At 45.3% G+C, this 12,599-nt stretch overlaps 1 pseudogene; it reads left to right on the top strand.

Annotated features, from left to right (window-relative positions):
* LOC116418933 overlaps positions 1–7,288 on the top strand; it is a 30,488-nt pseudogene extending 23,200 nt beyond the window's left edge.
* Positions 7,289–12,599: the final 5,311 nt, after the last annotated feature.

The following is a 12,599-nucleotide window of genomic DNA, read 5'->3' as shown; positions in this document are numbered from 1 at the left end:
CTCCTGCCTCAGCCTCCCGAGAAGCTGGGACTACAGGCGCCCCCCCCACCATGCCCGGCTAGTTTTTTGTACTTTTTAGTAGAGACGGGGTTTCACCATATTGGCCAGGCTGGTCTGGAACTCCTGACCTCAAGTGATCTGCCTGCCTCAGCCTCCCAAAGTGCTGGGATTTACAGATGTGAGCCACTATGCCTCGCCAACACAATATTTTAAAAGTTACATCCCCCAAAAGGCATAGGTTTTGTTTTGTTTTTTGAGACAGAGTCTCACTCTGTAACCCAAGCTGGAATGCAGTGGCATGATCAGGGCTCACTGCAGCCTCCACTTCCTGGCCTCAAGTGATCCTCCCACCTCAGCCTCCCAAAGTGCTGGGATTACAGGTATGAACCACCACACCCAGCCAAAAGGCATAGTTTTGATCTAACTTTCAAATTCTAGCACTATGGTCCATTGGTCATTCTATCACAGTCCAACTTTTCCACATTGTCAACCTCCCTGCAGCTAATGATAGTTCCTTTTATTATCATAGTTTTAATTTTGAATTCAGTAACATTTGGACGTCTGACTCTCATTATTACTATAACTCACCTGGCTCTGTGACTAACAAAAGACTGTGTTTCCTTTGTGAGTATCTTTCTGACCTTGTTCCAATATTCATACTACCTTACACTAAGCTCTTAATATTCCTTTCAATTGCACTGATTCATACTTTCTCCTGACTTTTGATCAAACATAGCCAGTCTCTTCAGTCAATCACTCATTCAAGGAATATTTATTGAGTTCTTTCCAGGTGCATGGCAGTGTACTAGGGAGGGGATAAAGCAGCAAACCAGACATACATTGTCCTTGCCCTCATAGTGAGTAAGAGACATCAATGAATTACATGATTGAATAATTCGTTGCAACTGTAATTAAATGCTAAAAGCTGACATGCAAGGGGCTGTGGGACCATACAACTGAGAATCTAACCTTGTAGTAACAGTCAAGGAGAGCTTCCTCGGGAAAGTAATATTTAAGCTTACACTCCAGGTATAAGTTGGAGTTAACTAATCAAAGAGTGGGGAGAAGAGCAAAGCCAACAGTGGGATCAGCCCATACAAAAAAGTTCGTGAGGAGGCAAGAGAACATAATGAGATCAAATGACTGAGAGAAGGCTGGGGGCTGGAGTGCAGGGATGGAGAGAGAGGCCAGACCCAAATCATACAGGCCTTTATAGGTCATGCTAAGCATTTATTCCAAGAGTAATGAGAATGATTGCAGTGTTTAAACAAGAATATGATGTCGTCAGAATTGTATTTAAATAGCTGACTATGGCTATAGCATGGAAGATGGGCTAAAATTGAACAAGAGGAGTATATTAGTCAGCTATTGCTGCAATAATGCTGTATAACAAACCACCTCAAAATATAGTGTTTTTTTTTTTGCTCAGGGGTCTACAAATTGCCTGGCTTCAGGCTGTGAGTTGCCTATGACTGCTGAGTCAGGACGGGATCAGCAAGGTTTAGCCGCAGACTGGGATTAAATCTGCCTCAAGTTTCCTCCTCCTTGGATTAGAGGCTAGCCAGGGCATATTCCTCTCATGATGAATGGCAGAAGAACAAGAGCAGCAAGCCTAATTGTGGAAGCACTTTGGAAGGTCATTGGCCATCTCATCTTACGGCCTAGCCCCAAACAGTAGAGCAAGGAAGTATGTTTTACTCCAACAGAGAGAGGTATGAATAAAAGTTTTCTGATTCATACTCCAATGTATCAAAGCAGCTATGAGTGAGGCATTTTCCTTTTTTCTTTTTTTTTGGAGACAGAGTTCCTCTGTTGACCAGGCTAGAGTGCAGTCGCACAATCTTGACTCACTGCAACCTCTGCCTCTCAGGTTTAAGTGATTCTCCTGCCTCAGCCTCCTAAGTAGCTGGGATTATATGCACCTACTACCATATCCGGCTAATTTTTTTTTTTTTTTTGAGATGGAGTCTTGTTCTGTCACCCAGACTGGAGTGCAGTGGCATGATCTCAGCTCACTGCAACCTCCGCCCCTCCAGGTTTAAGCAATTCTCTGCCTCAGCCTCCAAAGTAGCTGGGATTACAGGCACGTGCCACCAAACCCGGCTAATTTTTGAATATTTTTAGTAGAGATGGGGTTTCACCATCTTGGCCAGGCTGGCCTTCAACTCCTGACCTCGTGTTCTACCTGCCTCGGCCTCCCAAAGTGCTGGGATTACAGGCATGAGCCACCGTGCCCGGCCTTTTTTCGTTTTGTGTTTTTTGAGACAAGGCCTTGCTGTGTTGCCCAGGCTGCTCTGGAACTCCTGTACTCAAGCAATCCTTCTGCCTCAGCCTCTCAAGTAGCTGGGATTACAGGGCCAAACCACTCTGTTGGGTGCGGCATTTTCCATTCTAATGGAAACCAAGTAAATGGTAGTCTACTGCCTTATTCATCCTAAGCCACTTTGCTTTAGCCCCTAAAAAACCTGCTTTAATTTACTTGAGGCCTTTAACGTATGTGGTATAAAATTGGGATATTATCAGCTTTGAGCATTTAAGGAACAGTTTAGTATCCATGAGCCCAATTTTCTCATTGAGTCTCCGGAGGCAGTATGCATATGATGTCTCGGTGACCAGAAGCACTTGCTGTAATAATAAATGTCACAAGGAGTTTCAGAAACAAATTGTTCCCTTTCTTGCCGTCACTTCTGTGTAAACACAAGATGAGGTTATTTCTGTCAGGGTTGGCTCTACCTGCCCCCAAATACTCATTCTTCTCTCTTTTTTTTGAAACCAGGTCTCACTCTGTCACCCAGGCTGGAGCACTGTGGTGTGATCTCAGCGGTCTGCAACCTCCACCTCCCATGCTCAAGTGATCCTCCCACCTCAGCTTTGTGAGTAGCTGAGACTATGGGCGTGTGCCACCACACCCAGCTAATTTCTGTATTTTTTTTGTAGAGATGGGGACTTGCCATGTTGCCCAGGCTGGTCTCAAACTTCCAAGCTCAAGTGATCCAGCCCCCTAGGCTTCCCAAAGTGTTGGGATTACAGGCATGAGCCACTGTGCCCGGCCAAGAATGCTCTCTCTTCAGCCAATTACTCTGAGGCTATCGATTGTACGGTGGGTTCCAAATGAAAGAAGAGAAAGCCATAGCAGGTCTCAAGTTTATGATGGATGGGTCTGGCATAGTGCTTTATACTCTCATTAATTATGGGTTTTTGTTTGTTTGTTTGTTTTTTAGACAGAGTCTTGCTCTGTTGCCCAGGCTGGAGTGCAATGGCGTGATCTTGGCTCACTGCAACCTCCGCCTCCCTGGTTCAACCAATTCTCCTGCCTCAGCCTCCTGAGTAGCTAGGACTATAGGCGCGCACAACCATGCCCAGCTAATTTTTGTATTTTTAGTAGAGATGGGGTTTCACCATGTTGGCCAGGATGGTCTTGATCTCCTGACCTCATGATCTCATGATCCACCCGCCTTGGCCTCTCAAAGTGCTGGGATTTTTTTTGTTTTTAATTTGTTGGACACTCTGTTGTCCAGGCTGGAATGCAATGGTGCTATCTCAGCTCACTGCAACCTCTGCATCCCAGGTTCACACAATTCTCCTGCCTCAGCCTCCCAAGTAGCTGGGATTACGGGCCTGTGCCACCATGCCCAGCTAATGTTTGTATTTTTAGTTGAGACGGGGCGAGGCTGGTCTCAAACTCCTGACCTCAGGTGATCCGGTCGCCCCAGCCTCCCAAAGTGCTGGGATTACAAGCATAAGCCACCACACCCGGCCTATACTCTCATTAATTTTTAAATGTAATTTATTATTTGAAGAGAAAAGAAAATCTCTGCCTTTCCCAAAAGTCCTGATTTCTTACATAATGTTCTTGTGCTTGGCTTTAACTTGGGTTCATCCTTTGCTTCCATTTTTGCATTCACGCGTGTATTCACAGCAGGTCCTGGATCTTTAACAGGAAGCTAGTCTTGCTGGGGACATCAGTATTTTTGCTGGGGTGTGAGTCTAGAGGGGAGTTCATGTAACTTGGGGGCAGTCCTGGGGAGCGAAAGTGAACTATTTTTAGCTGACTTCAAGTGGAAGCAATTCACTTAAAGAATTCAAAGGCTTTAGCGATATCTTACATTGACTTTAATGAGTAGCCCGAAATAGCTACAGGCTCCAGGAGGTAGACCGAACCTATTGAGGGCCTCTCCTAGGAGATAAAAAGGCGCTTACATAGCTTGCCTCATGAAGTAGTGTCAGCTTCTTCCCTGCCCCTAGCACAGTGCTCAGCATGGGAGCATTTCTGCTCATCTTATTAATTGGTGGCTAACTATAGACAGAACAGAAAGAGGCACTTATTTCACTGATATGCAGAGCGTTCTTAGGAAAGAGAGGAAGGCAGGCTCACAGAGGAGGATGTAGGCAGTCCTCAAAGAAGCATCCAGGTGACACTTAGGACTTTTTAAAACGGCTTTGAGTAGGCAATTTCCATTTAATTTCTTTTCAGAGTAGGAAATATATAGAAGCAGCATGCTAAAGGGGTTGCAGGGTCTGAAAAGGATAAAGGACCTAGTTTTAATTTGCCTTCCATTTCTGTTGCTAATGACACCCTACTGAGACAGACTATACTATTGACACATACATTCCCACCATCTCAATCACATTCTTTCATTAGGATGTCTTGGGCTATTATAAGATCTTTTTAGCACAACTTTTATGAGTAGAAGGAAATATAACAGAAAAAGTAATTTACCTCACCTCCAGGAAAGGAAAAGACAGGAGTAACAGATGTGTAGGCTTTTTCCCACAGTAGGGACTCCCAGTTAATTTTATGATATTCATTTCCCATTATTTCAATGGTCTTATAGCAAGACCATGAATACACAGGCTTCCCTTAGTCAACCAAAATACAATGCCTCCATTTTAATTATTTTATTGTTTTTGAGATGGAGTCTTGCCCTGTCGCTGAGGCGTGATGCTGGCTCACTGCAACCTCCATCTCCTGGGATCAAGTGATTCTCCCTGCCTCAGCTTCCTGAGTAGCTGGGGTTACAGGCACCTACCACCACGCCCAGCTAATTTTTGTATTTTTAGTAGAGACAGGGTTTTGCCATGTTGGCCAGGCTGATCTTGAACTCCTGACCTCAGGTGATCAGCCTGCATCAGCCTTCCAAAGTCCTGGGATTACAGGAGTGAGCCACTGCACCTGGCCCAATGCTTCCATTTTATTTAGTATTCGTTGTTTTTTTGTTTGTTTGTTTGTTTTCAGAGATGGGGTCTCACTACGATGCCCAGGCTGGACTAGAACTCTAGGGCTCAAGCAGTCCTTCTACCTCAGCCTCCCTAGTATAGTATAGTATTTTTAAAATGCATTTTTTGGTGGGGGGGGGACAGAGTCTTGCTCTGTTGCCCGGGCTGGAGTGCAATGGCGAGATCCCAGCTCACTGCAAGCTCCACCTCCTGGGTTCATGCCATTCTCCTGCCTCAGCCTCCTGAGTAGCTGGGACTACAGACTCCCACCACCACGGCCTGCTAATTTTTTTGTATTTTTAGTAGAGATGGGGTTTCACCATATTAGCACGAATAGTCTCGATCTCCTGACTTTTCGTGATCCGTCTGCCTCGGCCTCCCAAAGTACTGGGATTACAGGCATGAGCCACCACACCCGGCTTTTATTTATTTATTTATTTATTTATTTATTTATTTATTTATTTATTTATTTATTTGAGATGGAGTCTCGCTCTGTCGCCCAGGCTGGAGTGCAGTGGCGCAATCTCGGCTCGCTACAAGCTCCGCCTCCCGGGTTCACGCCATTCTCCATTCTCCTGCCTCAGCCTCCCCAGTAGCTGGGACTACAGGCACCTGCCACCTGCCCGGCTAATTTTTTTGTATTTTTAGTAGAGATGTGGTTTCACCGTGTTAGCCAGGATGGTCTCGATCTCCTGACCTCATGATCTGCCCGCCTCGGCCTCCCAAAGTGCTGGGATTACAAGCATGAGTCACTGTGCCCGGCCTAATTTTTGTAGAGATGGGGTTTCACCATGTTGGCCAGGCTGGTCTCGAACTCGTGACCTCAGGTGATCCACCCGCCTCAGCCTCCCAAAGTGCTGGGATTACAGGCACCTGTCACCATGCCTGGCTAATTTTTTGTGTTTTTAGTAGACACAGGGTTTCCCCATCTTGGCCAGACTGGTCTTAAACTCCTGACCTCGTGATCCACCCACCTTGGCCTCCCAAAGCGCTGGGATTACAGGTGTGAGCCACCGTGCCCAGCAGATAGTTGTTTTTCATTGTTAGGTCAATTTAGAACACAACTTTCTCACTGTAAAACCTCAACAGTGATGCTGCTATATATCTAAACCTGTATTAATGATAAAACACTGAATTGTCTTATTTGGGGGGAAAAGAAAGCTCTATCCAATATCCGTTTTAGAAAATTTAACAAAAAGGAAACAATGTGTCTGGCACATATCAGCACTTAGTAAATTTCTGATGAAAAATTAAATAACCTCACAATCAGAGCAGGAATTTTTCAGAAACGTATTTTCTTCTCTTCAATTTCAATACCTAATACCCACCAGGGAGATGCCTATTTTGAGTTTTTCAAATCTAAATGGCCTTAGTGTACACGATTTGTCCAGCACTTTAACAAATTAACCTGGCACAATTTATCTCCCACTCTGGCACAAGTAGTGCCATAGGAGGTCGGATGTGCCTAGCTGGATTAGAGGTGCCCCTGGTGCAGTCAGACTCCCTGAAGAGAGGCAGGTACACACTTACAAAGGATGGTCACGTTGTCTTTCTGAGAATGAAAAGTGGATTTAGGCATGTCCATGCGTACTCTTTTTTTTTTTTTTTTTTTTTTTTGAGTCTCACTCTGTCGCCCAGGCTGGAGTGCAATTGTGCGATCTCGGCTCACTGCAAGCTCCGCCTCCCGGGTTCACGCCATTCTTCTGCCTCGGTCTTCCGAGTAGCTGGGACTACAGGCGCCTGCCACCATACCCAGCTAATTTTTTTTTTTTTTAAGTAGAAACGGGGTTTCACCCCGTTACCATTAGCCAGGATGGTCTCCATCTCCTGACCTCGTGATCTGTCTGCCTTGGCCTCCTAAAGTGCTGGAATTACAGGCATGAGCCACCGCACCCGGCCTCTTTTTTTTTTTTTTGAGATGGAGTCTCACTGTGTTGCTCAGGCTGGAGTGCAGTGGCACGATCTCGGCTCACTGCAACCTCCACCTCCCAGGTTCAAGTGATTCTCCTGCCTCAGCCTCCCGAGTAGCTGGGACTACAGGCGCATGCCACCACATATGGCTAATTTTTGTATTTTTAGTAGAGATGGTTTCACTATGTTGGCCAGGCTGGTCTCGACCTCAAGTGATCCACCTGCCTCAGCCTCCCCAAGGGCTGGGATTACAGGCATGAGCCACCGTGCCCAGCCCGTGTGTACAGTCCTTTATATGAAGTTCTGTTCACAGTATTTTCTGGCAGAGGAACAAACCACTCAAACTTCTGGGAGATGGTATGAAAAGAAATGCTGTGGCCGGGCGCGGTGGCTCAAGCCTGTAATCCCAGCACTTTGGGAGGCTGAGACGGGCGGATCACGAGGTCAGGAGATCGAGACCATCCTGGCTAACACGGTGAAACCCCGTCTCTACTAAAATATACAAAAAACTAGCCGGGCGAGGTGGCGGGCGCCTGTAGTCCCAGCTACTTGGGAGGCTGAGGCAGGAGAATGGCGTGAACCCGGGAGGCGGAGCTTGCAGTGAGCTGAGATCCGGCCACTGCACTCCAGCCTGGGCGACAGAGCGAGACTCCGTCTCAAAAAAAAAAAAATAAAAAAAAAAAATAAAACAAATATCTAAGGTATAATTTGCTAAGACCTAGAATAAACTGGATGTAAAATTTGAGATGCTAACAGAATTACCCCCCACCTTTTTTTTTTTTTTTTTTTTTTTTTGAGATAGTGTCTTGCTCTGTTGCCAAGGCTGGAGTGCAGTGGCACATTCAAGGCTCGCTGAAGCTTCAACCTCCTGGGTTCAGGCAATCCTCCCACCTCAGCCTCCCAAATAGCTGGGACCACAAACACACACCACCATGCCCAGCTAATTTTTACATTTTTTTTTTTTGTAGAGATGAGGTCTAGCTATTAATGTGTCATGCAGGTTGGTCTCAAACTCCTGGGCTCAAGCAATCCTTGCACCTCAGCCTCCCTAGGTGTTGAGATTATAGGTGTAAGCCACCGTGTCCGGCCTAAAAGTACCTTCTTTTAAAAAAAGATAAAATAGTAAATTACATTTTCTAAGATCATGGCCAAACCATAGTTATTATAATTAGTTACAGTCTAATCCAGGCCAAATATTTGCTTTTGCTCAAATTATCTGTCTCTCTGATGATCACTGAGGGTAACTACCTCAGTTTTTGCTTTTTGTTTTTGAGACAGGGTCTTATTCTGTTGCCTAAGCTGGAGTGCAGTGGAGAGATCACAGTTCACTGCTGCCTCAATCTCCTGGGCTCAATTGATCCTTCTGCCTCAGCCTCCTGAGTCACTGGGACTACAGGCATGCACTACCACACCCAGCTGATTTTTGTTTTTTTTTGAGACAGAGTCTCACTCTGTCGCCTAGGCTAGAGTGCAATGGCGTGATCTCGGCTCACTGCAACCTCCGCCTCCCGGGTTCAAGCTATTCTCCTGCCTCAGCCTCCCGAGTAGCTGGGACTACAGGCACGTGCCACCACGCCCAGCTAATTTTTTGTATTTTTACTAGAGATGGTCTCCATCTCCTGACCTCGTGATCTGCCCGCCTCAGCCTTCTGAAGTGCTGGGATTATAGGCATGAGCCACCGTGCCTGGCCTAATTTTTGTATTATTTTGTAGAGGTGGCGTTCTGCCACATTGCCCAGGCTGGCTCAGTTTTCAATTTGGCCTGGTTAATGAGTACTGAAAGAATAATGCTGGGGAAAAAACAACAACCAAAAACAAAATTAAGCTCCTTTAGTAGTAAAGAATAGCCTCATGTAATAAGACAATTTAGTAGTGACAAAAAAATAGTACCTGACCTGCTAAGATGTTTTACAGGAAATAGACAAGGTAGCAGAAACTGTCAAACCATGTATTTAAGTCATAACTGTAACAGCTAAGCAGAGGGTTTTGCAGGGGGCTTCAAAAGTTCACAGTTATAGTCGTCAGAGACTGAGGCAGAGGATCCCTCGCTGATGTATAATCTTAGAAATAACCCTTACCACCGGGCGCAGTGGCTCACGCCTGTAATCCCAGCACTTTGGGAGGCCGAGGTGGGCAGATCACCTGAGGTCGGGAGTCTGAGACCAGCCTGGTCAACATGGAGAAACCCCATCTCTACTAAAAATACAAAAAAAAAAAAAAAAAAAAAAATTAGCTGGACGTGGTGGTGCATGCCTGTAATCTCAGCTACTCGGGAAACTGAGGCAGGAGAATCGCTTGAACCAGGGAGGTGGAGGTTGTGGTGAGCCGAGATTGTGCCATTGTACTCCAGCCTGGGCAACAAGAATGAAACTCCGTTTCAAAACAAAACAAAACAAAACAAAAACAAACAAAAACCCTTACCAGCATTATCTTCATTCTAAAAAACAGGCAGAAAAACTTGATGGCTCTCTTTGACTTCTTTTATAATAAATGATATTTTTGCTGATTTATTTTTAATTGTATTCAACTGCCTGAGGCTGTAAGCAGTAAGCAGAGTGATCTCCTGGTAGAAAAATAACCAAGCATTTAGGAAGCTTCCAGTTGACAGCCTCAGACCTCTCCACTTTGCTGAAGCTCTGCAACAGTATCGACTTTCCATTGTGAACTCTTTTTTTTTTGAGACAGAGTCTCCTCTGTTGCCCAGGCTGGAGTGCAGTGGCAAGATCTCAGCTCATTACAACCTCTGCCTCCCAGGTTCAAGCTATTCTCCTGCCTCAGCCTCCTGAGTAGCTGAGATTACAGGCACACGCCACCACACCTGGATAACTTTTTTTTAGTAGAGACGGGGTTTCACCATATTGGCCAGGCTGGTCTTGAACTCCTGACCTTGTGATCCGTCCACCTTGGCCTACCAAAGTGCTGGGATTACAGGCGTGAGCCATCGCGCTCAGCCGACAGTTTTAATATACATACTAATGCTGGAAAACATTTTGGGAGGCAAAGAAGAACATTCACTGGTTCACTGCTCTTAGCAATAAATATAATTAAAAAAGAAAAACATGGACAGGAAGGTGGTTGAAAGGCTCTAGGCAAAATGGTCTGGGTTTATTTTTTTCTGTGATAATTTCAAATTATCCATCATTCACTGTAATAAGATACTATTTCAGTGGTGGAGTTGCATAGTCTTTTTTCTAAAGATGACCATTCCATGTTTAATGTCTTCAGAGAAGATCTAAAAATCAAAGTTAACAACCCATTTGTCCCAACTCCAACTCTTCCTGGGAACAATTCCTCATTCTGTTACTCGATTTCTTCCTTTACCACCCACATAAAATATGTCTTACTGCTCACAGGATCAAAAGAAAACAAAACAAAACATTGAAACATCAGAGTTGTTTAAAACACTAGATTTCATTCAATGGTCCAATTGGACACTTGCACATCAGAACTTATTTCTGTTTCGGCTCTAGTTCTTTGAGAAATACAACAATTCTTTTCACCAAAATATTAGCCTGACACAAGAATGTTGAAAAGTTAGCTGCCTTAGCATTATTGCTGCCTATAATCTCCAAAGATCTGAACACCTAGAAGATTAAATGTAGCAAGAAGTGGAAGAGAAACACAGTTAAGTCATTTAATAACTATAATTGCATAGAATTTACTCACTTTTCAAATATTTATTCTGAATGAATACCAAATTTGTGAAACAGAATATATCCTGTGGTGCTTAGAATGGTTGTTACATGGTGAGTTAGCTTTCCAAGTAAACTTTATCTGCATTAACAGAGGGGAATGCACAATAATCCTATGACATAGGCCCTATTATCCCCATTGAATAGAAGAGAAAAGGAGTCTCAAAAAGATTAAGTAACTCACAAAAGGTCACACAGCTATGACTATCAGTGTCCTCTTGGGCACTGCAAACTAGGCCACTTTTAAAGTAAGATTATTTTATTTTATTTTATTTTATTTTTGAGATGGAGTCTCGCTCTGTCGCCCAGGCTGGAGTGCAGTGGCCAGATCTCAGCTCACTGCAAGCTCCGCCTCCCGGGTTTACGCGATTCTCCTGCCTCAGCCTCCGGAGTAGCTGGGACTACAGGCGCCCGCCACCTCGCCCAGCTAGTTTTTTGTATTTTTTAATAGAGATGGGGTTTCACCGTGTTAGCCAGGATGGTCTTGATCTCCTAACCTCGTGATCCGCCCATCTCAGCCTCCCAAAGTGCTGGGATTACAGGCTTGAGCCACCGCGCCCGGCCTAAAGTAAGATAATTTTAAATTGAGTGCTGTTACTTACAAAATGAACACAATGTGATAATTGACAAAATATTTCACTGACACTGGACTTATAGAAGTTTAAGGAAAACCAAGATTAAGGATTCCAGATTCAGATGTCTCTTTATCATTTTTTTAGACAGAGGTTTCACTTTGTCACTCAGGTTGGAGTACAGTGGCGTGATCTCAGTTCACTGCAACCTCTGCCTCCCAGGTTCAGGTGATCCTCGCACCTCAGCCTCCTGAGTAGCTGGGACATCACAGGTGCATGCCATCATGTCTGGCTAATTTTTACAGTTTTTTTAGAGACAGGGTTTCACCACGTTGGCCAGGCTGGTCTCAAATCCTGAGTTCAGGCGATTTGCCCACCTCTGCCTCCCAGAATTCTGGGATTACACGTGTGAGCCACTGTGCCAAGCCTTAGGTCCCTTTCAAATATATGATATTCCTAATTTTCCTGATCTACTATTGCAGGGGAGGGGAAGAATCTTCTTCCTCTTTTTTTTTTTTTTTTGAGACCGCGTCTCGGTCTGTCGCCCAGGCTGAAGTGCAGTGGCGCGATCTCGGCTCACCGAAACCTCTGCCTCCCAGGTTCAAGTGATTCTCCTGCCTCAGCCTCCCAAGTAGCTGAGACTACAGGAACCTGCCACTATGCCTGGCTAATTTTTGTATTTTTGTAGAGATGGGGGTTTCACTATGTTGGCCAGGCTGGTCTTGAGCTCCTGATCTTGTGATCCGCCCACCTTGGCCTCCCAAAGTGCTGGGATTACAGGTGTGAGCCACTGTCCCCGGCTGGTGGTGAGAATCTTCTATGGCTTAAAAAACAAACGTAGGCTGGGTGTGGTGGCTCAGGCTGGGCACCGTGGCTCACGCCTGTAATCATCCCAGCACTTTGGGAGGCTGAGGCAGGTGGATCAGCTAAGGTCAGGAGTTCAAGACCAGCCTGACCAACACGGAGAAACCCCATTTCTACTAAAAATACAAAATTAGCTGGGCGTGGTGGCGCATGCCTGTAATCCCAGCTACTTGGGAGGCTGAGGCAGGAGAATCGCTTGAACCTGGGAGGCAGAAGTTGTGGTGAGCCGAGATCACGCCATTGCACTCCAGCCTGGGCAACAGAGTGAAACTCCATCTCAAAAAACACCACCACAACAACAGACGTAGCAATTCCATTCCTACGTATACACCCAAAAGAATTG

The sequence above is a fragment of the Piliocolobus tephrosceles genome, chromosome 1, assembly GCF_002776525.5.
Source record: "Piliocolobus tephrosceles isolate RC106 chromosome 1, ASM277652v3, whole genome shotgun sequence".
Taxonomy (NCBI): Eukaryota; Metazoa; Chordata; class Mammalia; order Primates; family Cercopithecidae; genus Piliocolobus; species Piliocolobus tephrosceles.
This window is presented reverse-complemented; position numbering and strand designations above follow the sequence as displayed.